This window comes from Cetorhinus maximus, chromosome 9, assembly GCF_964194155.1.
Source record: "Cetorhinus maximus chromosome 9, sCetMax3.hap1.1, whole genome shotgun sequence".
Classification (NCBI taxonomy): domain Eukaryota; kingdom Metazoa; phylum Chordata; class Chondrichthyes; order Lamniformes; family Cetorhinidae; genus Cetorhinus; species Cetorhinus maximus.
Window position 1 is genome coordinate 75,757,690 of NC_135887.1, and position 17,453 is coordinate 75,775,142.

General features: G+C 44.6%; 1 protein-coding gene across 1 annotated transcript in view; it reads left to right on the plus strand.

Annotated features, from left to right (window-relative positions):
* Positions 1-17,453, plus strand: part of mdka (midkine a) — an 84,184-nt gene that overhangs the window by 51,537 nt on the left and 15,194 nt on the right. The window lies entirely within an intron of this gene.

Genomic DNA, 17,453 nt, shown 5'->3' on the forward strand with positions numbered 1-17,453 from the left:
GTTTCTGACCCAGTTTTTTGTAAATAATTGGGTGATTTTGTCAGTTCCCATTCTATGCATTAAGTTAAGCTTTGTTGCTATTTTTAGTTTAATTGTTTAAAGATATAGACTAACTGCAGTTATCGATTGAGTTAGTTACAAAACTCATGTATTCATTTCTTAACAAAATCCATACCAAATACTTAACTACATAGCACAACATCAAAGCCAATAAGTGAGCCCAAACTCCTATGGCTGAGGTTTCACATGGAGGAGGTCACCCCCAGCCAGATAGTTGGCGGGGGGTGGGGGGGTGCAAGCTCACCTCCGCCAGAGCTGGAAGCCATGACTCTATTTTACATGGTTCAGACAATTAGATCCCCCCCCTCTGAGCTGCTTCCAAGCATTGTCAGTCAAACAAAGGGCTGGCAGCTCTTCAGACCCTGTAGTGCTACCGGGAGCAATGGCCGATGCTGCGATTGCAGCAGTCCTCGAACCATGACCCTACAGGAAGCCCAGAGTGCAGCTAAGGGGTCCGGGGGGGGGGTTGGCGATTTCTGGGACCAATCAGGCAGGAGCTGGTGATGGGGGAAGAGGGGTCAATCGCAAGGCAGGGGTGGCCTGTGCAAATGGGGCACTGTGTGCCTGATGAAGAGGGTACCTACTCGCCCACCACCCCCAAGCCTGCAGAAAGGCCGCAAGCTTTTAGGGGGTCATTGATTGGTCAGTTAAGGGCTTCAATAGGCCTAAGGGTGAGTGAACCACTCAACACCTGCCCTGCCACTGGTAAAATACCAGTGGAGGTGGGCAGATGATGGGCATGGTAGTGCCCACCATCCCACCCAAATTTACACACCCCTTACCACCCAGCCTGCTCCTGGCAGATGGTGGCATAAAATTCCAGCCTTTGCCTCAATGGACCAGCTCATTTTTAAAACATGGATAGCTGGTAGTGAGCAAATGTCAAGACAGAAAGGAAGGACTTACATTTATATAGCACCATACCCACCCTCAAGACTCTCCTAGAGCATCTTACAGTAAATGAAGTGCTCCTGAAATGTTATCACTATTGTAAAGCAGGGATCACAGTGAGAAAATTGAGCACAGCAAAGAGCAGCAATGAGATGACATTGAGATAATCTGTTTTAGTGATGTTGGTTGAGGGATGAATATTGGCCAGAACACCAGGGAGAACTCGCCTTCGAATTGTGCAGTGGCATATTTTACTAGAAAGCAGATGGGGCTGTGGTTTAACGTTTCATTTGAAAGACAGCACTTTTGATAGTATAGCGCTCCCCCAGCAGTGCACTAAATTGTCAGCCTGGATTACATGCTCAAATCTCTTGGAGTGGACTTTGAATCCATAATCTTCTGGCCCACAATTTTTTTAATTCATTCATGGGATGTGGCATTGCTGGCTGGGTAAGCATTTATTGCCCATCCCCAATTGCCTTTCAGAAGGTGGTGGTGAGCTGCCTTCTTGAACCGCTGCAGACCATGTGGTGTAGGCACAATGCTGTTAGGAAGGGAGTTCCAGGATTTTGAACCAGCGACAGTGAAGGAACGCCGATATATTTCCAAGTCAGGATGGTGAGTGACTTGGAGGGGAACTTCCAGGTGGTGTTTCCATCTATCTGCTGCCCTTATCCTTCTAGATGGTAGTGGTCGTGGGTTTGAAAGGTACTGTCTAAGGAGCCTTGGTGAATTCCTGCAGTGCATCTTGTAGATGGTATACACCTGCTGCCATTGTACGCTGTGGTGGAGGGAGTAAATGTTTGTGGATGTGATGCCCATCAAGTGGGCTGCTTTGTCCTGGATTGTGTCAAGCTTCTTGAGTGTTGTTGGAGCTGCACTCATCCAGGCAAGTGGGAAGTATTCCATCACACTCCTGATTTGTGCCTTGTAGATGGTGTACAGGCTTTGGGGAGTCAGGAGGTGAGTTACTCACCGCAGGATTCCTAGTCTTTGACCTGCTCTTGTAGCCATAGCATTTATATGGCTAGTCCAGTTCAGTTCCTGGTCTATGTTAACCCTCAGGATGTTGATAGTGGGGGATTCAGTGATGGTAATGCCATTGAATATCAAGGGGTGATGGTTAGTTTCTGTCTTGTTGGAAATGGTCAGTGCCTGGCACTTGTGTGGCATGAATGTTACATGCTACTTGTTAGCCCAAACCTGGATATTGTCCAAGTCCCACTGCATTTGGATATGGACTGCATCAGTATCTGAGGAGTCACGAATAGTGCTGGACATTGTGCGATCATCAGCGAACATCCCCACTTCTGACCTTATGATGGAAGGAAGGTCATTGATGAACCAGCTGAAGATGGTTGGGCCGAGGACACCACCCTGAGGAACTCCTGCAGTGATGTCCTGGGCCTCCAACAACCACAACCATCTTCCTTTGTGCTAGGTATGACTCCAACCAGCAGTGTTTTCCCCCTGATCCCCATTGACTCTAGTTTTGCTAGGGCTCCTTGATGCCACACTCCGTCAAATGCGGCCTTGATGTCAAGGGCAGTCACTCTCACCTCACCTCGGGAGCTCAGCTTTTTGACCATGTTTGAACCAAGGCTGTAATGAGGTCAGGAGCTGAGTGGCCCTGGCGGAACCCAAACTGAGTGTCAGTGAGCGGATTACTTATTTATCTCTCTCTCTCCAAGTTATTTTTCAGTTCATCCTGGCTGATTTTTTTTTGGAAATCTTTTTAGTCATTCGCCACCTCTTGCCCTCTCCTCCATTTTGTCGCCATCATGGCAGCCACTGCCCCTTTAGCTCCTCCAAGTGAGCAAGTTTTTTGATAATGTTACTGCCCAGTTTCGAAAACATGACTTTTGGTGTGTGAGGCAAACATTATATTGACTACACCACAGAAACAAGTGACTTGTATTTAAATTCCACCAGCTCCCTCGGTGGGATTCAAACCCTCGTTCTGGCGCCCGAAAGGTGGAAATGAACCACTCTGTTGCTAGATAGCTACAGGTTTGAGCCTGCACCCCAGACCATTGAGGGTCATCTGGGCACTGAGCAGCTTATTGCTGAGCAAGTGCCGCTTGATAGCACTGTTGATGATCCCTTCTATCACTTTATTGATAATCGAGAGTAGACTGATGGGGCTGTAATTAGCTGGTGTTGATTTGCCCTTTCCAATGCTACCAACTGAGCCAGTGCTGACAGCAGTTATCTATTGGATTTAATGACAGTTGTTAGAGATTTCTGTTTTGTCATCTGAATCTGTTTGAAATTGTTTCCTCAGCTCTACTGTCCCCTCTTATTTGTTCTTCATGACCTAGAATAACCATAAGATATGCTAGTTAGATGAAGAGCAGTTGTCAGCACCCGGATGAGGCGTATTGTAACCTAAAATTGCAGGCTAATGTAGCCAGAGAGCTAACTGAACAATACATAAAGTATCGTACAAGTAAGCTTTATCAATAACTTTTGATTGTAGCCTTTTGTGGATTTAAGAGCACAAGATTTTAGTGTCACTAAATTGTCAGACTGTTTATTCAACATCAAGTACTGGAGATCCAACAAAATGTTCGGATGACTAAAGCCATTGGGCAGGATTTTCCAGTCCTGCCAGCTGTCAATTGACTTTTGGCTGCTCTCCATATTTTCCCATCCTGCCCACGACGTTGCCCACCGCTGGTGGGACTGGACAACTCGAACATTAGCTTCCGTCCCCGCAACAAACTTCATTGTCTAGCCACTGCTTCTATTCCTCTCCCTGGCAATTATCTGAGGTGGAACCAAACTGTTCGCATTTGACCCAGGCTGAGCTTCCGACCACATATTCACGGCATCACTAAGACCGCCTATTTCCATCGCTATAGCATTGTCTGATTCAGCCCATTCTCAGTTCCTCTGTTGCAGAAATCCTCATCCATACCTTTGTCACCTCTAGACTCAACAACTCCAGTGCATTGCTGCATTCTACCTTCTGTAAGCCTGAGGTCATCCAGAACTCGGCTGTTTCTGCTTTAACTCAGACCAAATTCTGTTTAATCATCAATCCTGTACGTGCTGATCTACATTGTCTCCTGGTTAACTAAGATATTGATTTTAAAATTCTCATCCTTGTTCGCAAATCCACCCACTCCACCACGACCTCACCCCTACCTATCTCTATAATCCCCTCCGGTCCAATAACTCTCCGCGATATCTGCACTCCTCTAATTCTGACTTCCTGAACATCCCTGATTTTAATCACTCCACCACTGGTGGCTGAGCCTTCAGCCGTCTAGGCCCTAAGTATTGGAATTCCCTCCCTAAACCTCTCCGCACCACTACCTCTTGTTCCTGCTTTAAAACTTTGACTAAGTTTTTGGCCATCAGGCCTAATATCTGCTTATGTGACTCGGGGTCTAATTTTATTTTATAACGCTCCTGTGAAGTGCTTTGGGACACTTTATTACATTAAAGGCGCTGTACAAATACAAGTTGTTGTTGTAGTTGTGTTGTTCCTCATTTATAAGCTAATGTTTTTTTGATTCTTGAAGTAGACTTTTTTGAAGGTGAAGCTAAGTTTTCTTGATGATCAGTCAGTTAAGATATTGGCCATTTTTAACATCAATAGTTAAACGTGAATGGCAATCTCAAGGCCACCTGATTGTTTTACTTGGAGACCAATCAAGTCTACAATTGAGGTGTCCTCCTAGAGGCCCCTAATTCAAATAGTCTTGTGAAACAAAACTCTAGTTTCCTCACTGAGGTTGCATATCTGACTGTCGTGGGTGCAGTAGACCAGTAATAATGTCCCTGAAATTGTAAGCTGCCTTAATAATCTGGTGACATGAGCTCAAATTCCACCTTGGCAGCTGGGAAATTTAAATTTCGTCAGATCTGAAATGAAAAGCTAGTCTCGGTAATGGTGATCATGTAACTGCCGGATTGTTATAAAAACCTAGCTGTCCTTTAGGGAAGGAAATCTTCCATCCTTATCCGGTCTGGCCTACATGTGACCCGTGACCCACAACAATGTGGTTGACTCTCAGCTACCCTCTGAAATGGCCTTGTGTGGTATTCAAGAAGGCAGCTCACCACCACCTTGTCAAGGGTAATTAGGAAAGGTGATAAAAGCTGGCCTAATAAATGAATTAAACAAAATCAACAGTTTGGATCAACCTTGATTAGTGCAATTGTTTAAAACATTAGTAGCAAGTGCCTGTTTTGCATCTCTCCCAATTTTTATCCCCATTGTCTGAAAGGTAGCAGACAAAGGATTTTTTTAGGAAAAATGGAACTCATGAACTCACCAAGACTCCCTTGCCAGCACCTTCCAAACCAGTGACCTCTACACCTAGGACAAAGGCAGCAGATGCATGGGAACACCACCCCCTACAAGTTCCCCTCCAAACCTCACACCACCCTGACTTAGAACTATATCCTTCAATATCGTTGGGTCAAAATCCTGGAACTCCCTCCCCAACAGCACTGTGGGTGTACCTACACCACATGGACTGCAGCGGTTCAAGAAGGCAGCTCACCACCACCTTCTCAAGGACAAATTAGGGATGGTCAATAAATGCTGGCCCGGCCAGCAATACCTACATCCCATGAATGAACAAAAACAAAATGTAGTCAGGAAGCATTTCTTCAAACAAAGGGTGATGGAGATCTGGAACTCTTCCCCAAAAAGCTGTTGAGGCTGGGAGAAAATAAACTGAGATTGACAAATCATTGGACAAACTCAGCAGGTCTGACAGCACCTCTGGAGAGAGAAGCAGAGTTAGTGTTTCACATCCGATATGGAGAAGAGTCATATTGGACTCGAAATGTTAACTCTGCTTCTCTCTCCACAGATGCTGCCAGAACTGATGAGTTTCTCCAGCACTTTCAGTTTTTATGTTAGGTCTCCAGCATCTGCAATATTTTGTTTTATTTGATAAATTGTTACTGGGTAAGGTCATCTTGAGATATGGAACCAAGTCGAGTCAATGAAATTGAGCCTCAGATCAGCCATGATTGAATTGAATGGCCGAACAGGCTCAAGGGGCTGGCTGCATTATCCTGTTCTAACATTCTTACCTAAAATAGTACTGTGCATGCCAGTATACACTAACCAGACAACTTAAAAACTAATAGTATGCTGAACTTATTTGTGAGCCCCTAATTGCTTTGCAAGAAACACACTCAAGCCATGTATTTAACCATAATAGGGGAGGCAGTGGTGTAGTGGTATTGTCACTGGACTAGTAATCCAAGACTCAGGGTAATGCTCTGGGTTCCCAGGCTCGAATTCTAAAAATAAACCTGGGGCAGGATTTTGCCCTTGGTGGGGGTGCTTGGTGGGGGTGGGTGGGAAGCCCCTGTCACATGAGCTGGAACATGTTTTTAATTCAAAAATGAAGTTTTTATGTAATGTTTATTTGCTTTAGGAAACCTCATCCATGGGCGGGATGAGGTTTCCTAAAAAATGTAAAGGCCACTTGGCCTTTTCGCCTGCCCACCAACTGTTAAGTTGGACGGGCAGCGTAAAGTTGAATTTAATTAGCTCCTTAATGGCCTTAATGGGCCTTTTAATTGTTGGCGGGCACACAGCCAACTCCGGCGCTCGCCTGCCGAATGACATATCGCGTGACTGCGCGATGACGTTGGGATGCTCACCCCATGTCAGTGCATGCCATTTTATGCTCAGGCGTGTCAGGCGAGCGTAATATTCTGCCCCTGGAATTAAAAATCTCATGATGACCATGAAACCACCTGGTTCACTAATGCCCTTTAGGGAAGGAAATCTGTCTTCCTTACTTGGCCTGGCCTACGTGTGACTCCAGACCCACAGCAATGTGGTTGACTCATAAATGCCCTCTGAAATGGCCACTCAGTTCTCAAAGGCAATTAGTGATGGGCAATAAATGACGAATAAAAAAAAATGAAGGTGTTAAAGTTGTTCCATCTTTTGTGCACAAGAATTAAAAAAGACAGTGTGACTTTTATTTTAAGTCTTGCTCCTTGAAAGCACCTGTCCCAGCTGATTTCTGGTCACAGTTTTCCAGCCTCAGGCAGCTGCTTATGGTAGTGAGGACTTTTCCTCCCTGCTCTGTAAAACATCTGCGGGTTTCAGATGCAGCTGTGTCTGAATTCTAATCCAGTTGTGACAGCTGGGCACACTGTACGAATTTGTTTATTGAATCTTGAAGATAACATGCAGTATGATCAGCCTCTGACATGTTTTCCAAATATAACATTTGACCTGTGGCATTGTCTTTAGGAGAAAGACTGGATTTTTATTTATTTTTAATTCTTACCGTGGAAGAAAAGGTTCAGTCGGAACTAAGGAGGCTTTTTTGGCCAAAGGGTGAAATCAGTGCTAAATGTGTGCAATGCTAAGATACACCTGTTTGAAAGTCTGAATTTAGTACATAGTTATGGTAATAATTGCTGATTACCTTAATTTGAATTTGCCTGGCGGTACCAAACCAGAAACCTGCAGATTCAACACTTGTTGCTGATTAGGCTCAATTTTTACGGAGCAGTTCCCACTGAAGGGTATGCCGTGCACTGACTGGCACACAACAATATGTTGTTAGATGACTCAGGGACTGAGGGAGAGGGCACACAGGTTCTCAAGTGGGGCACTGGAGCTGGAGATTCTGGTGGAGGAGCGCCAGAGGGAAGAGTTGCCCTGTACCAGCAGGAGGGAAGGACGTCACCTCTTGGCCCTCTCTACCTGCAGAAGCTGGCGTTAGCCTAGTCTTATGTTCACCTCCCATTCCTCATTCAGCCCAAGGGGTACACCTAGCAAGATTGTCCTTTCTGCTGGTGACTCCTCTAAGGCATCCAATCAGGTGGAGTATCACAGCATTTACTCTTTTTAGGTGAAGTTCTCAGGAATTTTCTGAATAAGTGTTGTTCGAGCGTTGGTGAAGTCTTGACAAAGTGCCTCAGAAAGTCTCCTGAAATGTTTCAGAGATCCTGTTCACAGTTCCAGATGCAAGTGAACATGAAATGGTGAGTGTCCCTTTAAGTATTGACATCAATGTTATGTACTCCCAAACAGCTGATTGCTGTTATCAGAGGGCATTAGGACATGTGCTAGCCACCAGGATGCTGCGCTGCCTCTTTAATGAGTCCTAGCAGCCATTTTAAGTGGCTCAGCTGTTCAACAACAAGCCTCAGGCAACCATTCCTAGCGCTGGCTTCAATTCCTTTACCGAGATGGCAGTTTGTGTTAAAACGCAGCCTAAACCAGTGTTTCAGTTTAAGACCTCATGCTGGTCATCTCGGAAGATCTTTAGCACCTAAAGTAGTCACTGAAAATCACCCCGAGTGTTTTAATGTTTGCCTCTTTCTGTTGAACAGAGAGCTACGCAATTAGTTCAAATGGAGCTGTAGCTCCTCTTTTTGACTTGACAACACTTTCCCATACAACAATGTGGCTTTCTGTAGCTGAGTAACAGGCAGCTTGCACTCAGGACTCTGCACGTCTCTTCAAGTCATTCTGTGTTGTTTTCAAAGGAAACATGGGCTCCCATTTAGACACCAAACTTCTTGAAGGTTTTATGGCATTGGGGCAGTCTCGAGAAATAAAAGTGGCATATAAAAATAGCCGAAGAACGCTGTTTATACCTGATCCAGTGCGCTAACTGACTACTCCTGATAGTGAATTTTTCTTTATCAATACAGGAGTATTGAAATACATGGATGTTTCCATTCCTTCTCCTTCGCTGGGCCAAAATCCTGGAACTCTGTGCCTAACAGCTCTGAGGAAATTGTTCCACCAGATGAACTGTGTGAAAGCCCACCACCACTTTCTCAATGGTAACTAGGGACAGACAATGAATTCTGACCTTGCCAGTGATACCCTTATCCCAAAAATGAATTTTCAAAAAATTCTGCAGTCACATGTTCACATTTCTGCACCTTGCCAGCAACTTGTACCTGAAACATCCCATTGGTGCTGTACAAGCTTTTGACTGAAAACATTGAAGAAATGTGACTTCTAAGAGATGATTACTGCTGAGAAAGTGGTTACTTTATGCAAAGCATTTTGAGAATGTTGGCTGTAGAACCAGCAAGAATTTTACAACCTTAACAGGATCCAACGCTTCCTTCCAGGCTGACTCGCCAGTGCAGTACTGAGGGAGCACTTCACTGTCATAGGTGCTGTTTTTCAGACGAGGCGTTAACCGAGGCTCCGTAGCTGTGAAAGATCTCATACCGGTATTGGAAGAAGAGCAGAAAGTTCATCCTGGTGTCCTGGACAATATTTGTCCCTCAAGCAGGCTCAGGGTGCTGAGTGGATTACCCCCGCTCCTAATTCATATGTATGTTCATATGTAACATCAATAAAACAGATTAGCTGGTCATTAACTCATTTTATTTTTTGTGGGAGCTTGCTGTGTGCAAATGTCTGCCACTTTCCTACATTATAACAGTGATCACACTTCAAAAGCACTTCATTGGCTGTAAAATTTTTTCCTTTGTTCTAAAGTTGTGAAAGGTGCTGCAGTATAAATGAAAGTTTTTTTTTAGTCATAAGGTGGCTGCAGAACACAGGCGTTCACTCCATGTGATGATGTGTTTTAAGAATCTGTAGGGGAGAGGATTAGATTTGTGCATAATCTATATCACACTTTTTAAGTAGTTTAAACATGTATTTGCTAGTTTACTAAATGGGGCGGCAGGGGGAAAGGTGCTGTATAAACCTCAAACTAATTTGATACTTAATGCATCTGGGGCCAACATAACCTGTACAGTCAGCGCTTCAAGAGTTAATGCCCAGTTGCTATATGAGAACAAGATCAGTGTGTGGTAATGCCACTAGTGTTACTAAATGTCTTTTATGTTTAACCTTTTGTACTGAGCATTACATTCCAGTCCTGACCATTAAGGATATGCACCAGTAATGGACAGACAGCAGTATTTGTTAAATGATAACAATTGACACTGGAGGCGGTAGGGGTTGGGGAGGGGGTAACCTGATTGCCACAGGCAATCCTATTAGTGATGGATTCTGCCTTTCTGCCCTGCAATTCCCGTGATTTAGGCATTTCAAATCCTGTATTGTTTTTTAATTTCAGCTTTAACAAGCACGAACTGCCATTATGCCCAACATATGCAAAAAACCATGGGAGAAAGTTCAGGGGTCACAGCTGTTGAGCATTTTGCTACAAGGCTTGTTTTAAGAAAGCAAACTTGTAGACTTGGTGGGGGGAGAGAATGAGGAGGAGGAGGAGAAACCAAGGAATTTGGATCTGATTGTACGGTCTAGGCTTGTCCAGCAAATTGCATGTTGTGTAGATAATCAGAGTTTAGATGCACTAGTAATAGTTTGCTGCTTGAAAGACTGATGCCTATCTTGGATGTAGCCATTGATCTGTTTGCAGAAAAAGCCCTCATGCTGGCTCACTCAGTTGTGTGTACAGATAATTTTTCACATGCTGTTGTAAACCTTTCTAATGTTCTTACCCATGATTTGTTGTTATCCATTAAGTATGGTAAGGGAAGGGATGAAGGGGGAGGGGTAATGGGTAAGAAAGAAAAAGAGGGAAAAAGAAAATGACCTAAGGGCATCCCAAAACACTTCACAGCCAATGAAATACTTCTGAAGTATTGTCACTGTTGTAATATAGGAAATGTGGCAGCCAATTTGCACACAGCAAGATCTCACAAATAACCATGTGATAATGATCACATAATCTGTTTAAGTGATGCTGAGGGGCAAATATTTATTTCTAATTTATTCATTCATGGGATGTGGGCGACGAATGCTAGGCAACATCTATTGCCTGTCCCTAATTGCCCTTGAGAAGATGGTGGTGAGCTACCTTCTTGAACCACTGCAGTCCATGTGGTGTAGGTACACCCACAGTGCTGTTAGGAAGGGAGTTCCAGAATTTTGACCCAGCAACAGTGAAGGAACGGCAAGAGTTTCAAGTCAAGATGGTGAATGACTTGGAGGGGACTCGCAGGTGGTAGTGTTGCATTGCACCTGCTGCCCTTAGCCTTCTCGGTGGAAGAGTTTGCGGAATAAATATTGACTAGGACGAGAAATAGGTTCTCTTGTGCTGGCCACAAGATTGACGCAAAGAGTTTGGAACCAGTTCAGTCAAGGATATTGTTTGCCTTTGTTCCACTTGTGCCCAATTGACAATGTTTCTGAGCTGCTTTACTGAACGTGACCTGTGTAGATTGGCCTTGTTGCTCAGTATTTTATGATATCATTAGAAAAGCCTCGGTTGGGTTGGTTCACAACCTTTTGAAAGGCTCATTCCAAGAGCTACAAACCGAGGTGACTAAGTGGAAACATATTTGCTCCTTTTTAAAGGAAGTATATCAGATAGACTTGCTGGCCCTAAAAATGTGAAGGGGCTGCTTCTTGGGATAAAGTGCAAGCATGTACAAGCTGCTGCCGGTCCTGCCAAGATTCCCGGGCTCCTAATGTTGAGGATTTTAGGTTCCCCTACCATCGCCTGATACCACAGATCATGCAGAAGGTGTTGGCTGAGCTTAGTCTGTTTCAGCAGCCCCCTGCCAGATCTACAGTGGGCGTCTATATTCTGGGTCTGGTATATGTTTCTATTTTCTCATTGACTAAACATTTTGGTGTCCTGTTTTGTCCTTGAGATACGAACACTCATGGATATAGCCTCCAACGACTTTGTGGTCACTTCAGTATAGCTGTATATTAAAGCTGACAATTCAACAGAATTTTTTTTTGTCAGAAAGCATTTTATTTTCATCACTGCATAACTGCCATTTCTCCCCAATTCTTCGCTCCATCTCCTGCCAAATTTTCCATAACCTCCAATCCTCCAGATTATTGTCCAGTTGAATTCTTCCAACAGCTTCCTGCCTTCTGCTCACACACCCCAATCCTTAGAAAGCTGTCTGCAGAAGCTTGAAGAATAGGAAAAAACCTTTTTGGCTCAATGTAACATATAAGTACCTGACCAATGATTTCTCAACAAAGTACTGCGAATGCTGGAAATCTGAAATATAAACAGAAAATGCTGCATATACTCAGCAGGTCTGGCAGCATCTGTGGGGAGAGAAACCAAGTTAATGTTTGAAATTGATGACTTTGATTTCCCCAAACTGGTAACCAATATTGTTCTCAGAATTTGCTATTCTGTATCCTGTGCAATCTCATAATCACAGTTATCATAATCTTAGGCTGCTACTGACTCTAGTCTTCTATCCTCTGCTTGGTACACCTTTATTGACATGACCTGAGTTCATAGATTTTGCTGTGCCCAAAAATTTAAGAGAAAAATAAGCGCTCAAGTGTACAGCTCACTGGCACTGTTCTGATTTTAACCCAATCCTCTCAGAGCGAATGGGTCAGGGTCACCTTGGAAGCCTTCTGATTGGTATGGAGTGTAAAAGCTGAGTGACGTGTAAGACAGGCGACTAACCTGATAATCCCTTGTTCCCACACGGGTGAGTTAGGTTAAAATTGGGCCACTTAAGGTGCCAAAACATGGCAAACAGCATGGCTTAAAGGTTTGGTTTTTAGCAAGAATAATGCCAAGCCTGTAAGGCCTGTAGTTTGAAAGCCAATGCCACCAAACCCAGTTTCCAGTTGGAGAAAGGATCTGGAATTTTTAGGGGAGAGTCATCCGTACACCTCTTTGGCCCCCTTTTCGCTTGCTTCTCTGATTATTTGAATAAGGCAACTTGTCAGTGTTCCCTCCTTCATTAATATGAGTGAAGGGTGCATTGTTTTTAACTCCCAAAAAAACTGCCTGCTGCTCTTGGGACTTCCAGCTGGCAAGCTTTAAATCATTAAAACATCTCACCGGGAGAAAGGAGCGATGCAAGCTGGTGTATGATGTGTTAAGTAGTCTCCTTTTTAAAACCAGGAATCAGAGTTGGCTGGTGCCAATTGGTCTTGCATCTGGAACCCTTGTGAACAACAGGGACTTGTTCAGCATTGACATGCTGAGGGGAGGCCTGGCAGTTCAGTTACATACTTCATAAAGCTGAACAGCAACTACTGCTGATTAAATACCCTTCATGTCTGCAAAACGATTTATGTCGGCTTTACTGACAAAGATGCAGATGGGCTGATTTTGAACAGATCTATTTCCAATGTCTGATCTGTTGTTTACCCACTCCCAGGTGTTTCGGGACAATCAGTGCAGTCATTGTGTGAAGTGCTACAGACATCAATTGTTGGTAGTTTATTCGTGACCTCAATACTCTGTCTCATTTACTGGCAACTATGCATGCAGTGTTGTGGAGAGAGAGAGAGAGAGAGAGTGAGAGAGAGACCCCACTTGCGTATCGGGGTAGTTGAATTTATCACCTGCCATCTAGCACAATGACCACTTTGGATAAGTGGAATATTTCCCTCTGCACAAATTCGGAAGACTTGCTGTTAATTTGATCTGGGCTGACATAAGAATTCTTTTCAAGCTGGAAAGTTGGCAAGCTCTGCTGTGGATCCTCCTTTCTGGGTGGCAATGTAATGATCACTAATGAAAGTCCATTGTAAATACTGACTGCTCATTGTGCAAAAGTAAGGCTGTTGCTCAGCATAAACTGCTTGTGGAATCTAATAAGCTTTTCTTAGCTTCTTACAGAACTCGCTGACCATTTAAACCAAGAGGACAAGCTGGGCTTCTGTCAGTTAAACATTAAAAATAAATGTAATTGGTCTTGCAAAAGTTACACATGCAATAATTCTCAGCCAATCGCTGGTTGGTTTAAAAATAGGCTGGCTTTCTCCTAATGTAACAATTCTCATCAGGGAGTTTCTGATCTTTAACTGGCTTGAACGATATGTGGTACTGATCTATGGCTCTGAAAAGATAGGATGCATGACTTTGGAAAACTTCGTCCAGAGTGTTGGTGGACTTGGCCCCGTGGAGATAAAGAGCTTGTTTTAAAGCCTCCAGAAATGACAGGCTGCTGATCATAGAATCACAAATCAGGCAACTTAAAATATAATTGTAACACAATCAGGAAGGTAGCATTTTGAAGCAGAACAGTGTGCAGCTTCCATCTGGTCCTCCTGCATCCAGGCTCCATGTACTAGAGTAGATCCTGGGCTCCCTCTCCCATTTGTTGCTTTACCTGACCCTCTGACTCCGGGAAGGGCAAAGTTAACTAATAGTCCATATTGACAGCACTGTACCAACTTTCAACAACCGCCGTGGCCTAGCAAATGAGGCCAGTCTCTTTTTGGCTTTTCTTTTGATAATAAGGGTTTGCTACAAAGCATCATGAGGACAATGCCTCTTCCAGAAGTCATTGCTGAAAATCTATAAAAAGGAAACAAAGGAAGGGTAGAGTTCATCCACAAGGAACAGCCAAATTCTGTCACAATCCCTGACTTGAGAAAGCCAATTCTTTCAGAAATGTCTATCAGTCTATGGTAAAATGGATATTATCTTTTGCCGGGCTTAAATTTCTCCCCCTTTTCCTCCTCTCTGCTCTTGTGAAGACATTAATTCCTTACTCCTGGGTAGTTCAGTGGTCATGGGACCTCTTGGGTAGCTTGCTCCAATACCCATTATTCGTTCACAGGATGTGGGCATGCTGTCAATGCCAGCATTTGTTGCCCATCCCTAATTACCCATGAGAGTTGGTAGTGAGCCACCTTTTTAAATTACTGCAGTCCATGTGGCCTAGGTTCACTCACAGTGCTGTTAAGGGATGGCGTTCCTGCAGTGAGTTGCCGCAGTGCACCTTGTAGATGGTACACACTGCTGCTGCTGTTCGTCAGTGATAGAGGGAGTGATTGTTTGTGGAAAGGGTGCCAATTAAGTGGGCTGCTTTGTCCTGGAAGGCATCAAGCTTCTTGAGTGTTGTTGGAGCTGCACTCATCCAGACAAGTGGAGAGTATTCCATCACGCTCCTGACTTGTACCTTGTAGATGGTGGAAAGGCTTTGGGGAGCCAGGAGGTGAGTTATTCTCTGCAGAATTCCCAATCTCTTACTTGTTCTTGTAGTCATAGTAATTATATGGCTGGTCCAGTTCAGTTCCTGGTCAATGGTAACCCCGCAGGGTGTTGATAGTGGAAAGATTCAGTGATGGTAATGCCATTGAATGTCAAGTGGTGATGGCTAGATTTTATTCTTGTGGCTGACGGTCATTGCCTGGCACTTGTGTGGTGCAAATGTTACTTGCCACTTGTTAGCCCAAGCCTGGATATTGTCCAGGTCTTGCTGCATTTGGACATGGGCGGCTTCAGTATCTGAGGAGTCACGAATGATGCTGAACATTGTGCAATCATCAGCGAACATCCCTACTTCTGACCTTATGATGGAAGGAAGGTCATTGATGAAGCAGCTGAAGATGGTTGGGTCTAGGACATTACCCTGTAGAACTCCTACAGCAATGTCCCTAGACTGATTGATGTCCAATAACCACAGCCACAATGTGTTTTCCTTTGTGTTAGGTATGAGTCCAACCAGTGGAGAGTTTTCCTCCTGATTCTCATTGACTTCAGTTTTGCTAGAGGTCCTTGATGCCACACTCGGTCAAATGCTGCATTGATGTCAAGGACAGTCACTCTTACCTCACCTCAGGAGTTCTGCTCTTTTGTCCATGTTTGGATCAAGGCTGTAATGAGGTCAGGAGCTCAGTGGCCCTGGCGGAACCCAAACTGAGCATCAGTGAGCAGGCTATTGTTGAGGAAGTGCCGCTTGATAGGACTGTTGATGACACCTTTGCTGATGATCAAGAGTAGATTGATGAGGCAGTAATTTGGCTGGGTTGGATTTGTCCTGCTTTTTGTGGACAGGATATACCTGGGCAATTTTCCACTTTGCCGGGTAGATTCCAAGTGTTGTAGCTGTACTGGAACATTTGGTTAGGGGCGCGGCAAGTTCTGGAGCACTAGTCTTCAGTACTATTGCCAGAACGCTATCAGGGCTCATAGCCTTTGCAGTATCTACTGCCTTCAGCCATTTCTTGATATCACATGGAGTGAATCAAATTGGCTGAAGTCTGGCACATGTGATGCTGGGGACCTTAGTTGGGGACCGAGACAGATTATCCACTCAGCACTTCTGGCTGAAGATTGTTGCAAATGCTTCAGCCTTGTCCTTTGCACTGACGTGCTGGGCTCCTCCATCATTGAGGATGTTTGTGGAGCCTCCTCCTCCAGTGAGTTGTTTAATTGTCCACATGATTCCCAATTGGATGTGGCAGGACTGCAGAGCTTAGATCTGATCCGTTGGTTGTGAGATTGCTTAGCTCTGTCTTTTGCTGTTTTGCATGCAAGTAGTCCTGTGTTGTAGCTTCACCAGCTTGACACCTTATTTTTTGGTATATCTGTTGCTGTTCCTGGCATGCCCTCCTGCACTCTTCATTGAACCAGGGTTCATTCCCCGGCTTGATAGTAATGGTAGAGTGGGGATGTGCCAGGCCATGAGGTTACAGATTGTGTTTGAGTACAATTCTGCTGCTGATGATGACCCACAGCGCTTCATGGATGCCCAGCCTTGAGTGCTGGACCTGTTGGAAATCTATCCCATTTAGCGTGGCGGTAGTGCCACACAATACGATGGAGGGTATCCTCAATGTGAAGGCAGGACTTCACAAGGACTGTATGATGGTCACTCCTATCAATACTGTCATGGGACAGATGCATCTGCAGCAGGTAGATTGGTGAGGATGAGGTCAAGTAGGTTTTTCCCTCTTGTTGGTTCCCTCACTACCTGCCATAGCAGCTATGGTCTTTAAGACTCAGCCAGCATGGTCAGTATGGTGCTACAGAGCCACTCTTATTGCTGGACATTGAAGACCCCCATGCAGAGTACATACTGTGCCCTTGCCACCCACAGTGTTTCTTCGCATTGGTATTCAACGTGGATTCATCAGCTGAGAGGGGGTGGTACGTGGTTAACAGCAGGAGGTTTCCTTGCCCATATTTGATCTGATGGCATGAGACTTAATGGGGTCAGGAGTCAATGTTGAGGATTCATAGGGTGACTCCCATCCAACTGTATACCACTGTGCCGCCACCTCTGATGGGTCTGTCCTGCCAGTGGAACAGGACATTTTTGGGGATGGTGATGGTGGTGTCTGGGACACTGTCTTCCAGATATGATTTGGTGAGTATGACTATGTCAGTCTGTTGCTAGTCTGTGGAACAGCTCTCCCAATTTTGGCACAAGCCCAAATTAGTAAGGAGGACTTTGCAAGGTTGATAGGGCTGAGTTTGCCATTGTCTAGGTCAATCTGTCCAGTTTCAATTCTTCTGGGCTTCATAGCAGTTTGACACAACTAAGTGGCTTTCTAGGCCATTTCAGAGGCAACCAGATTGCTGTGTGTCTGGAGTCACGTTTAAGTAAAGATAGCAGATTTCTTTGCAAAAGGTGTTGGTTTTTACAACAATGGCTTCATGGTCACGATTACTGAGACAAACTTATAATTCCAGATTTATTAAGTGAATTTAAATTCCACCAGGCGGTGGGATTTGAACCCTTGTCCCCAGAGCATTAAACTGGGCCTCTGGATTACTGGCACAGTGACGTTATCACTATACCACCATCCCCCCATCCATGCACTTTCC